Raw genomic sequence first — 16,009 nt, 5'->3', positions numbered from 1 at the left:
AAAGAGGACATTGGTTGGAAAACACTAGCACACCGCCGATTAACTGCAAAATTAGAACTTTTTTTCCGAATCTACTTTGACCTCACAGGAATAAACAAGAACTTGTACATTTTCCCTCCCCACTTCATCTCTAAACGATGTGATCACGAGTTGAAAGTCCTTGAAATGCGCTGTCGTACTGATGTCTACCGTAATTTATTTTTTCCGCATGTTTCCGCACACTGGAATAGGCTTCCCAGGAGCATTGGTGAATGTAAAACGTGTTCAGAGTTTCTGTCTTTATTGTCACGCAGTCTGTCGTAGTATATTATCCCGTTTTCTTTATATCATTTGGCTGGCATTGCACTTCATGTGATAGTGTACCCTTTCCATTTCTGTCTTGCAAATTTGCACCGCATTTCACATGACCGTTTTGCCGTCGAGATGACTCATCTATGTTACGTATTTTGTTACTTTTACCACCTGTGCTCTGCTGTATCAAGTTTTTGTCACATGTCCCCCCCTCCTGCAATAATGCCCTTGTGGCGCTGCAGGTACTTGTGTAAATAAATAAATAAATAAATAAATAAATAAAGCAAGGCAGATGGCGATTATTGTTGTGGGACAAATAAACACCCCAAAGAGTGCAATCGTTTTTAGAGTGTTCAGGTCGTATCTTTGCACACAACGCACTCTTAGAAAAATTTACACACTTTGGGCCTAATCTTGTCCCACACTCTTAAGCAAAATTACACCCTTTTGCCACAACGATAATCGCCATCTGTCTTGCCCACATTTCCTTTCTTTACCGCGGCGAGCCCGGTACTTCCCAGTAACGAACGGTATGCGCGTTATCAGCATGACATAGCATTCCCGACAGGAAAGTAGTGGGCGCGGCGTTTTCATGAAATGAAACGTAAGCAAGGCAGATGACCATTATTGTTGTGTGGCAGAGATAACCCCAAAGGGTGATCCCGATGTACTCCTAAATACTATATTATCGTGGAGGAACGAGGGTCAAATACTCCCTGCTGTTAGGAATGGCCGTACGGGGTGGCAGCGTGCCAGCTTTCAGCCCGCTGTGCGTGTTCCAAGCCCCCCCAGACGAGGCGCCTTCTGAGAACTACGGATGACCGGCGGCCACGTGGCGCGCGGTCAGCTCTGGAATGTGGTACGCCGTCGCGCCACCCGGGACGGCGCACAGTTCTACGAGGCCCTCGGTCGACGGCACCGCGGGCTATGCTGTACCGAGAGTTCTACAAAGCCCTCTGACGTCGACTCCGGAGCCTTTGTGTGTGGGCCAAACGGCGGGGCGGTGGCAAGTTTACAATGATTGGACGAACATTCCCGACCACTCGTGCTCCGTCCACGCCGAACGATGACGTCAAGCGGAGAGCTTATAAGCAGCGTTTGCAGGCTGTTAGAGGGTGTGCTCGTGTCGTGCTCGTGTCGTGCTCGTCGTTGGGAGCTGAGTGCTTGTTGTTATGCTCAAAATGTAGTATTGAGCTGTGTGCTCGAATGCTGTTTGCAGAGCGTTAATTTTGGGCTCCATATGGGAGTCGCGCTAGACTGCCGATGTATGTCTTGTCTTAAAATACGTTAATCTGTAAATAAATCCTGTTCACCGAATTCATCTCCACGACCTTCGACTCCTTCAAATGGTGGCAGCGGCGAGGTAGTCCGACGACTCCTACATCAGCTTGACAGCCGTAGGATCGTCCGACGAATCTAATACCGCCCCATAACATGCTTAATCAACAAGAGGCAGTTTGCTGGCGGAAGCTGCAAACGGGAACCTTCCCCTTAAATCTACATACTAAGCAAAATGTTCCCAAACCAATACAGGGACATATGCCCATGGTGTGGCGCAAAACCCACCCTTTATCATGGTGGTGGTGGTGGTGGTGGTGATGTTGAAGCAGGCGGGGTTAGCCTGGCATACATAGCCGGCAATTGTTCCGCCTGATCCTCCTTCGAGTTCAGCTTGGTTATTCAAGACTGGGCACCCTTTATCATATCACGTGGGAATGCAGCAAAAACAAAACATTCCACAATATAAAAAATTCGAGTGCGGAGCAGTGGGAGAGTGCTCTCCAGCGACAACCCATGCCTCCAACCGGGGCTGGTACACCACGCCCGACGGCGTTTTTACAACACTCTAAGAACAGTTTACACATAGAGAAAGGTTTACACCCTTTGGCGTGCCCCTTCTGCCACACAACGACAATCGTAATCTGCCTTGATGCGTTTCCTTTCTTGAAAACGCCGCGCCCGCTACTTTCCTGTCGGGAATGCTATCATGCTGATAACGCGACGCGCATGCCGTTCGTTACTGGAAAGTAGGAAAGTACCGGGCTCGCAGCGTTAAAGAAAGGAAACGCATCAAGGCAGATGACGATTATCGTTGTGTGGCAGAAGGGGCACTCCAAAAGGTGTAAACTCTTCTTAGAGTGAATTGCTAGTCGGTACAGCGGGGCGTGGCGCTTTTGACCGCGCTCGACGTTTGTGCGCAGGCGCGAGAAAGAAAATCGAGGGGCTTTTGCTTCCTGATTGTGAGTCTTCCTAGGCACTACGGAGGAGGTTTCTTAGCGCGCGTTGTATTCGTTTGTCCCCTAGACATGCCGGCATTGCGGAGTGCGGTCGAGTTTATACGCTCCGCCGCTGGCTGCCCGCGCGGTGAGGCAGTGGGCGCGGACGCCGCTTGGTGATCGCTGTGTAAGAAGAGGCAATGTTCTGAATGGTGTTGTATAAGTCGTGGGTCGCTTTTTTCGTCGCTACGATAGATTGGATTTTTTACAAGCACTGCTCCAGGAGGGCACATGTAAGCGGCAAACGGAGGCCGCAGGAGAGCGGCGCCCAAACGGTAGCGCGGGGGGGGGGGGGGGGGATCAAAACTGGAAGCAGCTAAGCGGCCCGTGGATCGAGACCGCAAAGGCCGAAGCGTGCCAGGGGGTGTTCGCATAAAAAATTGGCTGTCTGCGATAGCGGACAGCCGATCTTATACTCCCCTGGCACGCGCAGACCTCTGCGAGCACCAACCCATGTACCAGGACGGGTTCTATCTTTGATGTCCCCGTTGCCGCTTTGGTGTCCTGGCGGCACCGCCAATAATGCGAAATAATGACGCGTTGTTTTCATTAGTAAAAACATGATTGAATAAATATAATTGCGTCGAGCCGCCAACTAAGTTCAGCACTACCGCGAATTCTGCCGGCACGCCTATGGACAAGCGCATACAACGCGCGCCAAGAAACTCCTCCGTAGTACCTAGGCAGAGTGGTATTTTCAAGGAGCAAAAGTCCCCACATTTACTCTCTCTAACCTGCTTACTCGCGCATACGCGCAAACGTCCGTCGTCTCCGCAAGTGCCACGCCCCGCTGTACCTACTAGCAATTGGAAATATGCCCGACGAGCAGCCACGCTCAGTGGTGCCCTGGAATAGGGGCGCCAACCCTACAAGACGGGAGTCACCATCGACAAGAAAATGGAAGCACTCGGTCTGACCGCTGAATGACTGTAAATTAGAGCACTCAAGTGTATCCTATCCTAAGAGTGCACAACAATAATCGTCATCTGTCTTGGCCGCGTTTCGTTTCTTCAACGCTGCGAGCCCTGTACTTCCCAGTCACGAACGGCATGCGCGTTATCAATGCGACACAGCATTCTCGACAGGAAAGTACGCTCTCAGACAAAGGTACACCCTTTGCGGTATATATCTGCCACACAGCGATAATCGTCATCTGCCTTGCTTGCGTTTCCTTTCTTAATTAAAAATTAAATTATGGGGTTTTACATGCCAAAACCACTTTCTGATTATGAGGCACGCCGTAGTGGAGGACTCCAGAAATTTCGACCACCTGGGGATCTTTAACGTGCACCTAAATCTCACTCTAAGAACAGTTTACACCCTTTGGAGTGCCCCTTCTGCCACACAACGATAATCGTCATCTGCCTTGACGCGTTTCCTTTCTTTAACGCTGCGAGCCCTTACTTTCCAGCAACGAACAGCATGCGCGTTATCGGCATGATAGCATTTCCTGTCGGCAGTGCTATCATGCTGATAGCGCGCGTGCCGTTCGTTACGGGAAAGTAAGGGCTCGCAGCGTTAAAGATAGGAAACGCGTCAAGTCAGATGATGATTATCGTTGTGTGGCAGAAGGGGCACTCCAAAGGGTGTAAACTCTTCTTAGAGTGTACACGGGCGTTTCCTTTCTTGAAAACGCCGCGCCCGCTACTTTCCTGTCGAGAATGATGTCATGCTGATAACGCGCATGTCGTTACACTCTTAGAAAAATTTACACCCTTTGGGGCGTATCTTGTCCCACAACAATAATCGTCATCTGTCTTGCCCACGTTTCCTTTCTTTAACGCTGCGAGCCCGGTACTTCCCAGTCACGAACGGCATGCGCGTTATCAGTGTGACGCAGCATTCTCGACAGGAAAGTAGCGAGCGCCGAGTTTCAAGAAAGGAAACGCAAGCAAGGCAGATGACGATTATTGTTGTGGGACAAATATACACCCTAAAGGGTGCAACCGCTTTGAGAGTGTAGTTATAGGGAAGTACCGGGCTCGCAGCGTTAAAGAAAGGAAATGCGGACAAGACAGACCGCGATTATAGTTGTGTGGCAAATATACACCCCAAAGGGTGCGACTGCTTTTAGAGTGTACACTCTTAGAAAAATTTACACCCTTTGGGGCTTATCTTGTCCCACAACAATAATCGTCATCTGCCTTGCCCGCCTTTCCTTTCTTTAATGCTGCGAGCCCGGTACTTACCAGTCACGAACGCCATGCGCGTTATCAGTGTGACGCAGCATTCTCGACAGGAAAGTAGCGAGCGCCGAGTTTCAAGAAAGGAAACGCAAGCAAGGCAGATGACGATTATTGTTGTGGGACAAATATACACCCTAAAGGGTGCAACCGCTTTGAGAGTGTAGTTATAGGGAAGTACCGGGCTCGCAGCGTTAAAGAAAGGAAATGCGGACAAGACAGACCGCGATTATAGTTGTGTGGCAAATATACACCCCAAAGGGTGCGACTGCTTTTAGAGTGTACACTCTTAGAAAAATTTACACCCTTTGGGGCTTATCTTGTCCCACAACAATAATCGTCATCTGCCTTGCCCGCCTTTCCTTTCTTTAATGCTGCGAGCCCGGTACTTACCAGTCACGAACGCCATGCGCGTTATCAGTGTGACGCAGCATTCTCGACAGGAAAGTAGCGAGCGCCGAGTTTCAAGAAAGGAAACGCAAGCAAGGCAGATGACGATTATTGTTGTGGGACAAATATACACCCTAAAGGGTGCAACCGCTTTGAGAGTGTAGTTATAGGGAAGTACCGGGCTCGCAGCGTTAAAGAAAGGAAATGCGGACAAGACAGACCACGATTAATGTTGTGTGGCAAATATACACCCCAAAGGGTGCAACTGCTTTTAGAGTGTACACTCTTAGAAAAATTTACACCCTTTGGGGCTTATCTTGTCCCACAACAATAATCGTCATCTGCCTTGCCCGCCTTTGCTTTCTTTAATGCTGCGAGCCCGGTACTTACCAGTCACGAACGCCATGCGCGTTGTCAGTGTGACGCAGCATTCTCGACAGGAAAGTAGCGAGCGCCATGTTTTCAAGAAAGGAAACGCAAGCAAGACAGATGACGATTATTGTTGTGGGACAAATATACACCCCAAAGGCTGCAACCGTTTTAAGAGTGTACAACCCAAAGGGTGTAATTTTGTTTTACACTCTTAGAAAATTTACACCCTTTGGGGCGTATCTTGTTCCACAACAATAATTGTCATCCGTGCTGCCCGCGTTTCCTTTCTTTAACGCTGCGAGCCCAGTACTTTCCAGCCACGAACGGCATGCGCCTTATCAGTGTGACGCAGCATTCTCGACAGGAAAGTAGCGAGCGCCGAGTTTTCAGGAAAGGAAACGCAAGCAAGGCAGATGACGATTATTGTTGTGGGACAAATATACACCCCAAAGGGTGCAACCGTTTTAAGAGTGTAGAGTGTAGCGAGCGCGGCAATTTTCAAGGAAACGCAAGCAAGACATGACGATTATTATTGCGTGGCAAATATACACCCCATAGGGTGTACATTTGTTTCATTGTGTTGAAAACGCCGAGTAGCGACCGCCCAGGGTCGATTTTTTATTGCAGATTCCACTTCTTCTGAGGGACCTATTTCGAAGAAAAATTATTGTAATTTTGCTAGGGTGAGCGTAAAGTAAGAAAAATATATTTTGCGTTGGTATATATACACTCTAAATAAAGTTTACACCCTTTAAGTCGTATCTTGCCACACAACAATCAACGTCATCTGTCTTGTCCGGATTTCCTTTCTTTAACGCTGCGAGCCCGGTACTTCCCAGTAATGAACGGCATGCGCGTTATCAGCATGACATAGCATTCCCGACAGGAAAGTAACGAGCGCAGCGTTTTCAAGAAAGGAAATGCGGGCAAGGCAGATGACGATTATAGTTGTGTGGCAGATATATACACTCCAAAGGGTGTAAACATTTCTTATACTCTTGGAAAAATTTGCACCCTTTGGGGCTTATCTTGTCCCACAACAATAATCGTCATCTGTCTTGCCCGCGTTTCCTTTCTTTAACGCGGCGAGCCCGGTACTTCCCAGTTACGAACGGCATGCGCGTTATCAGTGTGACGCAGCATTCTCGACAGGAAAGTAACGAGCGCCGAGTTTTCAAGAAAGGAAACGCAAGCAAGGCAGGTGACGATAATTGTTGTGGGACAAATATACACCCCAAAGGGTGCAACCGTTTTAAGAGTGTAGAGTGCAAGGTAGATGGCGATTATTGTTGTGTGGCAGACATATACACCCCAAAGGGTGTAAACTTTTTTAGAGTGTACACTAATATTTATGTCCATATAGCATAATCGAACTGCGCAAGTAAACGCACTCAAGAAAACTGTGTGGTTGTGTGCCCGTCAAAAAAGAAAAATGTGTAAAACTTCCCCTAATTTATTTTATTGGCAACCAGAGATGTTTAGTTTCCGCGAGACTCCAAAAAGTCAAACGAAATGGAAACACGCACATGCATGGCGGCATCCTTCCTATGTAGACCCCTGTGAGAACTAAACGAGCGAGAAACAGGCGGTCGCCCTTTGTGCGATTAGTAACGAGATGGCCATAAGTTCTGCGATCGCAAGAAGCCGAAACTGCCCCCGGAAATAAACCCAAACCGCTGGGGCTCTTGCATTGCCCAGGGGGCGCTGCGAATGGATGGATGGATGGATGGATGTTATGAGCATCCCCTTTGGAACGGGGCGGTGGGTTGCGCCACCAAGCTCTTGCTAATATGCTGCCTGATATCCTACCTAGGTTAACCAATGAAAAAAGAAAAAAAAAAGAAAACACTATGACCTAACACGTCCAAATTTTCTGATCCCCTATTGCGGACTGTGTTTTTGTACGTCTCCGTCTTTTGTCGTTTCCCTACTTTTCTTCCACCAATCCTCCAGTCGCCTCTTACTAATGTCTATTGCGGACCTGTTTGCTTTACCGCTGCTCCCGCTGAACCCCAGGGCTTCAAGGAGGCCAGTGGTGCCTAAATCGACCGCTGGGTAGACGTCTTCACATTCTTATAAAATATGCTCCGTCGTTTCCCTAGCTTTACCGCAGCAAGCACAAGCTTCTTCTTCCTTCTTATATCTCGCTTTGTAGGTGCGTGTTCTAAGGCATCCCGATCTGGCTTCGAAAAGTAATGAGCTTCCCTTTGATTTATCATAAATGGTTTCTTTCCTGATTTCGTTTTTTGATGCTAAAAAGCGATGCTAAAAAATAATACTAAAAAGCGCCCTCTGTCCTCAACTGGGTAGTACCACGCTCGGTCGTCTGCTTCGGAAAGCACGTTTACAAAATGGACCCGCCACTTTCGGTTTTGTTGTACCGCGGCTTGCAGCGAATATCGGGCGCCGAAGATTTTTTTCAGGGGTGGCACGCTGCGTAAAGGCAATAACTTATGCAACGCTGAATACGTGTACGCCGTTCAAGGAATAAGCGGCGAAGTTTTAGCGCGGTGTCAATCGCAAGTGAAGCGAATCGCGTACGAAGTTGAACTTCAGTTACGTAAGTTTAGCACGCTGCTAGATTCAGGCGCACAAACGCGAGGAAATGCTTGCTATAAATGAATTCACAGCAACGATAAGCCGGCATCATGTGTACGGAACTGCTCGAGCGCACGACGGTACGCGCGGCGACGGCAGCGGTCTTTCAGCATGCCGCGATGTACGAACTGCTCGAGCGCTCGATCGTACGCGCCGCGCCGGCAGCGGTCTTTCGACATGCCGCGAAACGGCAGGCCCCCTTCAATCTTGGCTGACTGCATTCCTACTGCACTGTAGTAGCGGCCAGCTGTCCCTTTAGCAGTTGATAAATAACTGATGTAATGCTATGAGCTCGCAGTAACGTACGTGCGAATCGCGCGAGCTCGTGCGCTGCACTCTAATAACAGTTTACACCCTTTGGCTTGCCCCTTCTGCCACACAAAAATAATCGTCATCTGCCTTGATACGTTTCCTTTCTTTATCGCTGCGAGCCCGGAACTTTCCAGTAACGAACGGCACGCGCGTTATCAGCATAGAACAGTTTACACCCTTTGGCTTGCCCCTTCTGCCACACAAAAATAATCGTCATCTGCCTTGATACGTTTCCTTTCTTTATCGCTGCGAGCCCGGAACTTTCCAGTAACGAACGGCACGCGCGTTATCAGCATAGAACAGTTTACACCCTTTGGAGTGCCCCTTCTGATAACGCGCGTGCCGTTCGTCACTGGAAAGCTCCGGGCTTGCAGCGATAAAGAAAGGAAACGCATCAAGGCAGATGACGATTATTTTTGTGTGGCAGAAGGGGCAAGCCAAAGGGTGTAAACTGTTCTTAGAGTATGCTCGCTTGATGTAGCTTTAATGACAACGCTCGAACATTGATGTGCTGCAATCACTACTACCTTCCTGCGTTGCCTCAACGTGCTGGCTTGAGGTCAAGGATGAGCACATTTAACTCTCTAACCTGTGCTGCTCGTAGTGGGGTAGTGAATTGTCACCGAATCAGCCCGACCATTTGTGCTCATTTGCACGTGCGCACCACTTCGCACGGGTCGAATTGTTAATTGTCGCTGTGGCCGGGTCTCGAATCGTGAATCACCAGTCATGACTGCTGCTATGTCGGTCTGCCGTCGGGAATGTAGGTGCAAAAGACCGAATTTTAGAACGCAGATAAGCAAGTTTCAAGACAGGCGAAGCAGTCAGCATGGCGCGAAGTTTCGCTTATCTATCGCGCCCGACGCTCCGCTTCGCGAGGCCTTGAAGGAAAACGGTAGAATCTGATGTTGGGATTCAGGCCTTCTTGTTCATGGCAGCCGACGACGCAGAAGTAACGACGGTGACGCTTTTTCGAGGCTGAGCTAGGTCTCTCCGGATCGGCGTCGCCGATTCCTTCTGTTCCAGCATTACGTCTCACGGAGAGTCCGTTTTCGTTAAACTATAGGCTGAGACGAGCTCGAAGCGTGGTCGGCGTGGTCTGTGAGAAGTGACGAGCCTTTTCGCACTCGCAACAGGGCAGAAAAAAGTGCGAATCGACGCAAAACTCGGCCTAGAAACGTGCTTCGCCACAGCCAGGGCTCAATACGAACCAAGCTGGTACGACCCAGATGTCGTTTCCCGCGCCGCCACCAGGCGCCGCCACTACACCTCAAACTCCAGCGCAAGACGCCCATGCTACAGTGAACTATATTCTAGTACACTGTACCCATGCGCAAGCGGTAGACGCGGGAGCAAACTCCACGCAACGAAAACCGAGAAATTTGGCGAATTGGCGCGCTTTTTAAACGTACAGACGGCGACGTAAATATACGGCATCAATCATTTTGGACTTGTTCACGGCGCCGTATTTACATCATTTATCTTGAAAGGGTTAAAAATGCAAGGCAGATAAAGGGAGACGGTTGGCGTTTCTTCCGCGGGAGCGGTCCAAAGGTACCCCGTCCTCATTCTCTCCCCTCCATCTTTTTGTCATTACCCTTTGTTACGAGAGCTCGTGACATTTCCCCGTTGGCAGACGAAGCCCGCCGGGCAAGTCAGTCAGTCGCTCATGGATCGTAAGGCGTCAGGCGGGCAACGTGCGTGACTTCGGTTTTGGCCAAGTGTCCATTGTTTGTGAGAGGTGTGCAATGCGATAGTTGACATCGCTGAGGTGTTCGAGTATAACGCAAGGTCAAACATAACGGACCCTATTACCTAATGTGCTGTATTACCAAGATCCTCTGTCGAGCAGAAGAAGCGCGACGCCTTGCTCGGCTACGCACCTTGGCTTCGCAGGACAGATTAAAGATCCGCTAGGACGGCTGTCGCCTACATGTATATTTCGATCCTGGTGACCTTGTGTGTCTCTGGGCGCCATTACGGTAGGACGGCTTCTGCCCTTTGTTATGAGAGCTTGTGACATTGTATGTATACAGTGGCGTAGCTAGGTCGTCTGGCACCCGGGGCCCATAGGTCTTCTGTCACCCCCCTCTCCGGGTGTAGCCGGCGGAAGGAGGGGTGCCTTCAGACGTATATGACACCCCCCCCCCCCCTCACTGGCCCCTTGCACCCGGGGCCCACGGCCCCCCGGCCCCCCCTGTTGCTACGCCACTGCATGTATGTATGTATGTGCGTGCGTGTGTGTATATATATATATATATATATATATATATATATATATATATATATATATATATATATATATATATATATATATATGCATGCGTGTGTCTTATGCTTTAACAAAATTTGCTGGAATGGAGATGCCGTCTCAAAGTGAAGCCGAAGCGCCGTCAACTTACTATAGGCAAGAAGTAATGTTAGCCATATAAAGCTTCCTACCAGCTCTGGTCATTTCATCCCTAGGGTAGAGATCAGAGTTCTTGGCATGCTTATAGAGGCTAATGGCACTAATGGGCAGACCATCAAAAAGATCACAGCTAAAATGGAAACCAGGGTTCGGCTTATGAATAGTCTCCAACTCTCGAGGTGGCCTCATGGAGGACAATTTACTAAGGTTGTTCCACATTTCTTTAATGAGCCAAATTACCTACATTGCTGCCATGCACTGCTGGCAGAGTCATGAAAAGACTAAGCCCAATCTTCTGATCGGCAAGAGCATCAAGAGAGTGCTAGGGGTCCCTTCACGTACTAGCACAGACCGGCTCATGCAACTGGGTATTCACAACACGTTGGAAGAGATAATCGAGGCACAGCATACGGCTCAGATGGCCACGCTATCCTCCTCGGCCGCGGGCAGGAGCGTCCTGGCTGTCCTAGGGTGTGGTCCGGCTCTAGAAGTGGAACAAAAGCATAACCTCAATAAGGAGCAAAGGGCTTACAGAGCACATTACGGTCTCTGCTTTTCCCCGCAATGTGCACCCACAGCACAATGCGGAGAGGCAGTGGGCCAGAGGTGAAGCCCTGCTCAAAGACGTTCGTGCAAACCCGGAGTCTGCATGCTTCGTAGACGCGGCGCAGTACGGTTGATCGGCCAACTTCTCGGCTGTTACGATTGATCACACAGGTTCTGTCCTGCACTCCACTTCTATCAGGAACACCACTCCTGCTAAGGCTGAGCAGGTAGCTATCGCCCTCGCTCTCCTTGACGATTCTAAGCAACATATCTACACAGACTCACAAGCAGTGGTCAGGGCCTTTGTGTCCGGATCGGTATCAGCTGAAGTAACTTGCATTTTAGGTCTTAGGGATATTTCTCCTCACACAATTACGTGGTTTCCAGCTCACCTCTGACCACATCTGGCCTCCATGGTCCACCTATACGAGATTGCCCACCTCCGAGCGCGAAAACTAACTCACCACGCTGGGCAGCTGGGGATCTTCGGACTTAAGTCTAGCGGTCTTTAGGGACATTCTCCTCACTTTTAATGAGATCATGAAACATTATCAGTTGGTCAGGAGGGTCTTCCCCCTTCCTCATGAGCAGCTCACTAGAGCACAGGCATCTACTCTCCGCGTGCTTCATACCAGGTCATACCCTAGTCTCTATTCCCACAGCCATTCCCCAACTCATCTTGCAGTCGTGATGACGACATTCTTCTTGTCGACCACGTGGCTGCCGATATCAACTGAGGCTTGGTCACGCAATCTGCTCATCAGCCCCGACCTTCAGCACCACCGCTCACAATACAAATACCCGGACAACTCAAGCACACCTTCAGAGGGCATGGCGAGACCTTCGCAGATGCAGCCATGAACCGCCTTATGTTCTTTGTACAGGTCCGTCTTTTTTCCTGTCGCTGCTTTCGTAGTGATGATAGGTGTACATCATCCTGCCGTGCTCTGAACAGTGCCTTTCTTTACTTGATGATGCATGGGGTGTGCTTTTGCTGTTGATTGCTGGTGATATTAAGCAAAATCCCGGACCTTCTAAGGATGAGATTAAGCTTCTTCTTTCCGATATATCCTCATCCTTACAAGCATCTATTGATAACCTGGCTACGTCGCATTCCGATCTCGAAAAATCGATGAGCGGCCGTTTCAGTGAATTAAATGATACACTAAAAGTGCTCGCGCAGCATACCGAAGCAATTAGCCAATTAAAAACTGAAGTTGCTTCTCTAAAGAGAGTGATCAATGCGCAACAAAAGAAATTGGACGATTTCGAAGACAGAAGTCGGTGCTGCAATTTAGTTGTTTTTGGTCTTCCTGAATCTGATCGCGCGAGTCCAAGCAGTTTAAAGCATGCAATTACTGAATACCTAATCCACGTAAAGCTGGGATTATCGGTCAGTACCGCAGAAAGGGTGCATAAAATAGGAAAAAAAACGACCTGATAAACCTAGACCAGTCATAATGAACTTCTTTGATCACAATGAGAAATTGTGCGTCCTACATAATTCATTCAAACTGAAAGGCTCAACTATTTCTGTTAGCCACGACTTTTGTGTGGCTACCTTAAAGAAACGTTCTAAACTATGGCAACATGGCAAACAGTTTAAAGCTAAAGGCCGTAAAGTTTCTCTTGACTATGAGCGACTTCGGGTAGACGATACCATTTGCGTTTGGGATGAGGCCACCTCGCAGCCTGTTATGCTTATCAGACTAATTTGCCTAGAGCTGGTCCTTGATTGCAAACAGAGACGCTCCGTTTTATTTTGCTTAATGCAAGAAGTCTTGCCAACAAGTCAAACCAATAAGAAGATATCCTCATCCTCTATGACCCACACATTTTGGCAATCACGGAAACTTGGTTGACACCGGAAATAAATGACTCCGAAATAATTCCCCCATCCATCCCACAAAATAATTAGACACGGCCGCACTGGGCGAGTTGGGGGCGTTGCCTTGATCGCAAAAAGGGAGATAAATTGTGCCCAGCTTCCAAACATACCACAGCATGAAAGCACTTGGTGTGACGTTAAATATCGAGATTTTTCTATTTTAGTCGGTGTTTTATACAGGCCTCCCAAAAGGCCAGTGTCATTCGTGGAATCTCTTGCCGTCTACCTAGAGCGCATGCTGCGACCTAATCATAAATTTTTGATGGCCGGTGACTTCAATCTACCTAGCGTTGATTGGGAACAGCTATCAATCTCTGGCTCTCATGATGCCGACAGTGCACACGTCCTTCTTGATTCTATGTTCTTTCATGATCTTAAACAGGTTGTATTACATCCCACACGTGTCACAGATGTGACCCAATCAATTCTTGATCTTGCATTTATCAAAGGCTTGTCGGAAAATCCTACTGTTGTCTTAACTGAAGGTATAGCTGACCACAAACTTGTACATGTGGACTTAGAAATACAAGAAAGCGTCCAAGTTACACCCATCATGCAGTCCTTTCTAGATTTGTCATCAGCTGATGACGAATCCGTCTTGGATTGCTTGCGCCTTTCCCTTGATGAATTTAAATGCGATGATGACGTCACGCTTCTATGGGACAAATTTAACTCTGTTGTTAAGTATTGTATTGATAAATTCGTATCGACGCGTAGAAAGAAAACTAAACTTCATAATCCATGGATCACTCGTGAAATCATTCATCTCAAACGCAGAATAAAGCGCAAACGCAAGTATAAGCTAGTTCAAAGTACGGAATTCTGCTCTTTAAGGGATGCTTTACTCATCAAACTACGTAACGTCTGTGACAAATTTCGTAATCAGACTATGATTACATACTTAAAAAACTCCCCAGACAAGTTTTGGCATTTCCTGTCCAACTCTCATCAAAGTGTTCAGCAGCGAAGAATAAACAAGTGTAAATTCTAATCTTAATGATATCGTCAATGAATTAAATGACACATTTTATAAAGCATTCACTCGACGTTCAGTTCTCAGTGCCCGTGATAAATCATATATGCCATCTGCATCTCAATCAATTCCTGACATTTCGATTAGTCGTGAAGGGATTCTTTCTATGTTGCTTGATATCGACGTATGTGTTAAGAGACAAAGCGGGCAATATCATTACTAATATGGATGAGACAGTTCAAGTGGCTGAGGAGTTCTATAGAGATTTATACTGTACCAGTGGCACCCACGACGATAATGGAAGAGAGAATAGTCTGGAGGAATTGGAAATCCCACAAGTAACGCTGGAAGAAGTAAAGAAAGCCTTGGGAGCTATGCAAAGGGGAAAGGCAGCTGGGGAGGATCAGGTAACAACAGGTTTGTTGAAGGATGGTGGGCAGATTGTTCTAGAAAAACTGGCCACCTTGTATATGCAATGCCTCATGACCTCGAGTGTACCGGAATCTTGGAAGAACGCTAACATAATCCTAATCCATAAGAAAGGGGACGCCAAAGACTTGAAAAATTATAGACTGATCAGCTTACTGTCCATTGCCTACAAAGTATTTACTAAGGTAATCGCAAATAGAATCAGGGACACCTTAGACTTCTGTCAACCAATGGAACAGGCAGAATTCCGTAAAGGCTACTCAACAATAGACCATATTCACACTATCAATCAGCTGATAGAGAAATGTACGGAATATAACCAACCTTTATATATAGCTTTCATTGATTACGAGAAAGCATTTGATTCACTCGAAACCTCAGCAGTCACGGAGGCATTGCGGAATCAGGATTTAGACGAGCCGTATGTAAAAATACTGAAAGATATCTATAGCGGCTCCACAGCCACCGTAGTCCTCCACAAAGAAAGCAACAAAATCCCAATAAAGGCATCAGGTAGAGAGATACGATCTCTCCAGTGCTATTCACAGAGTGTTTACAGGAGGTATTCAGAAACCTGGATTGGGAAGAATTGCGGATAAGAGTTAATGGAGAATACCTTAGTAACTTGCGATTCGCTGATGATATTGCTTTGCTTAGTAACTCAGGAGACCAATTGCAATGCATGCTCACTGACCTGGAGAGGCAAAGCAGAAGGGTGGGTCTAAAAATTAATCTGCAGAAAACTAAAGTAATGTTTAACAGTCTCGAAAGAGAACAGCAGTTTACGATAGGTAGCGAGGCACTGGAAGTGGTAAGGGAATACATCTACTTAGGGCAGGTAGTGACGGTGGATCCGGATCATGAGACTGAAATAATCAGAAGAATAAGAATGGGCTGGGGTGCGTTTGGCAGGCATTCTCAGATCATGAACAGCAGGTTGTCATTATCCCTCAAGAGAAAAGTGTATAACAGCTGTGTCCTACCAGTACTCACGTACGGGACAGAAATCTGGAGGCTTACGAAAAGGGTTCTGCTTAAATTGAGGACGACGCAACGAGCTGTGGAAAGAAGAATGATAGGTGTAACGTTAAGGGATAAGAAAAGAGCAGATTGGGTGAGGGAACAAACGCAAGTCAGTGACATCTTAGTTGAAATCAAGAAAAAGAAATGGGCATGGGCAGGACATGTAATGAGGAGGGAATATAACCGATGGTCATTAAGGGTTACGGACTGGATTCCAAGGGAAGGGAAGCGTAGCAGGGGGCGGCAGAAAGTTAGGTGGGCAGATGAGATGAAGAAGTTTGCAGGTATGACATGGCCACAATTAGTACATAACCAGGG

The sequence above is a fragment of the Dermacentor albipictus genome, chromosome 1, assembly GCF_038994185.2.
Source record: "Dermacentor albipictus isolate Rhodes 1998 colony chromosome 1, USDA_Dalb.pri_finalv2, whole genome shotgun sequence".
Classification (NCBI taxonomy): Eukaryota; Metazoa; Arthropoda; class Arachnida; order Ixodida; family Ixodidae; genus Dermacentor; species Dermacentor albipictus.
Note: the sequence above shows the minus strand (reverse complement) of the source record.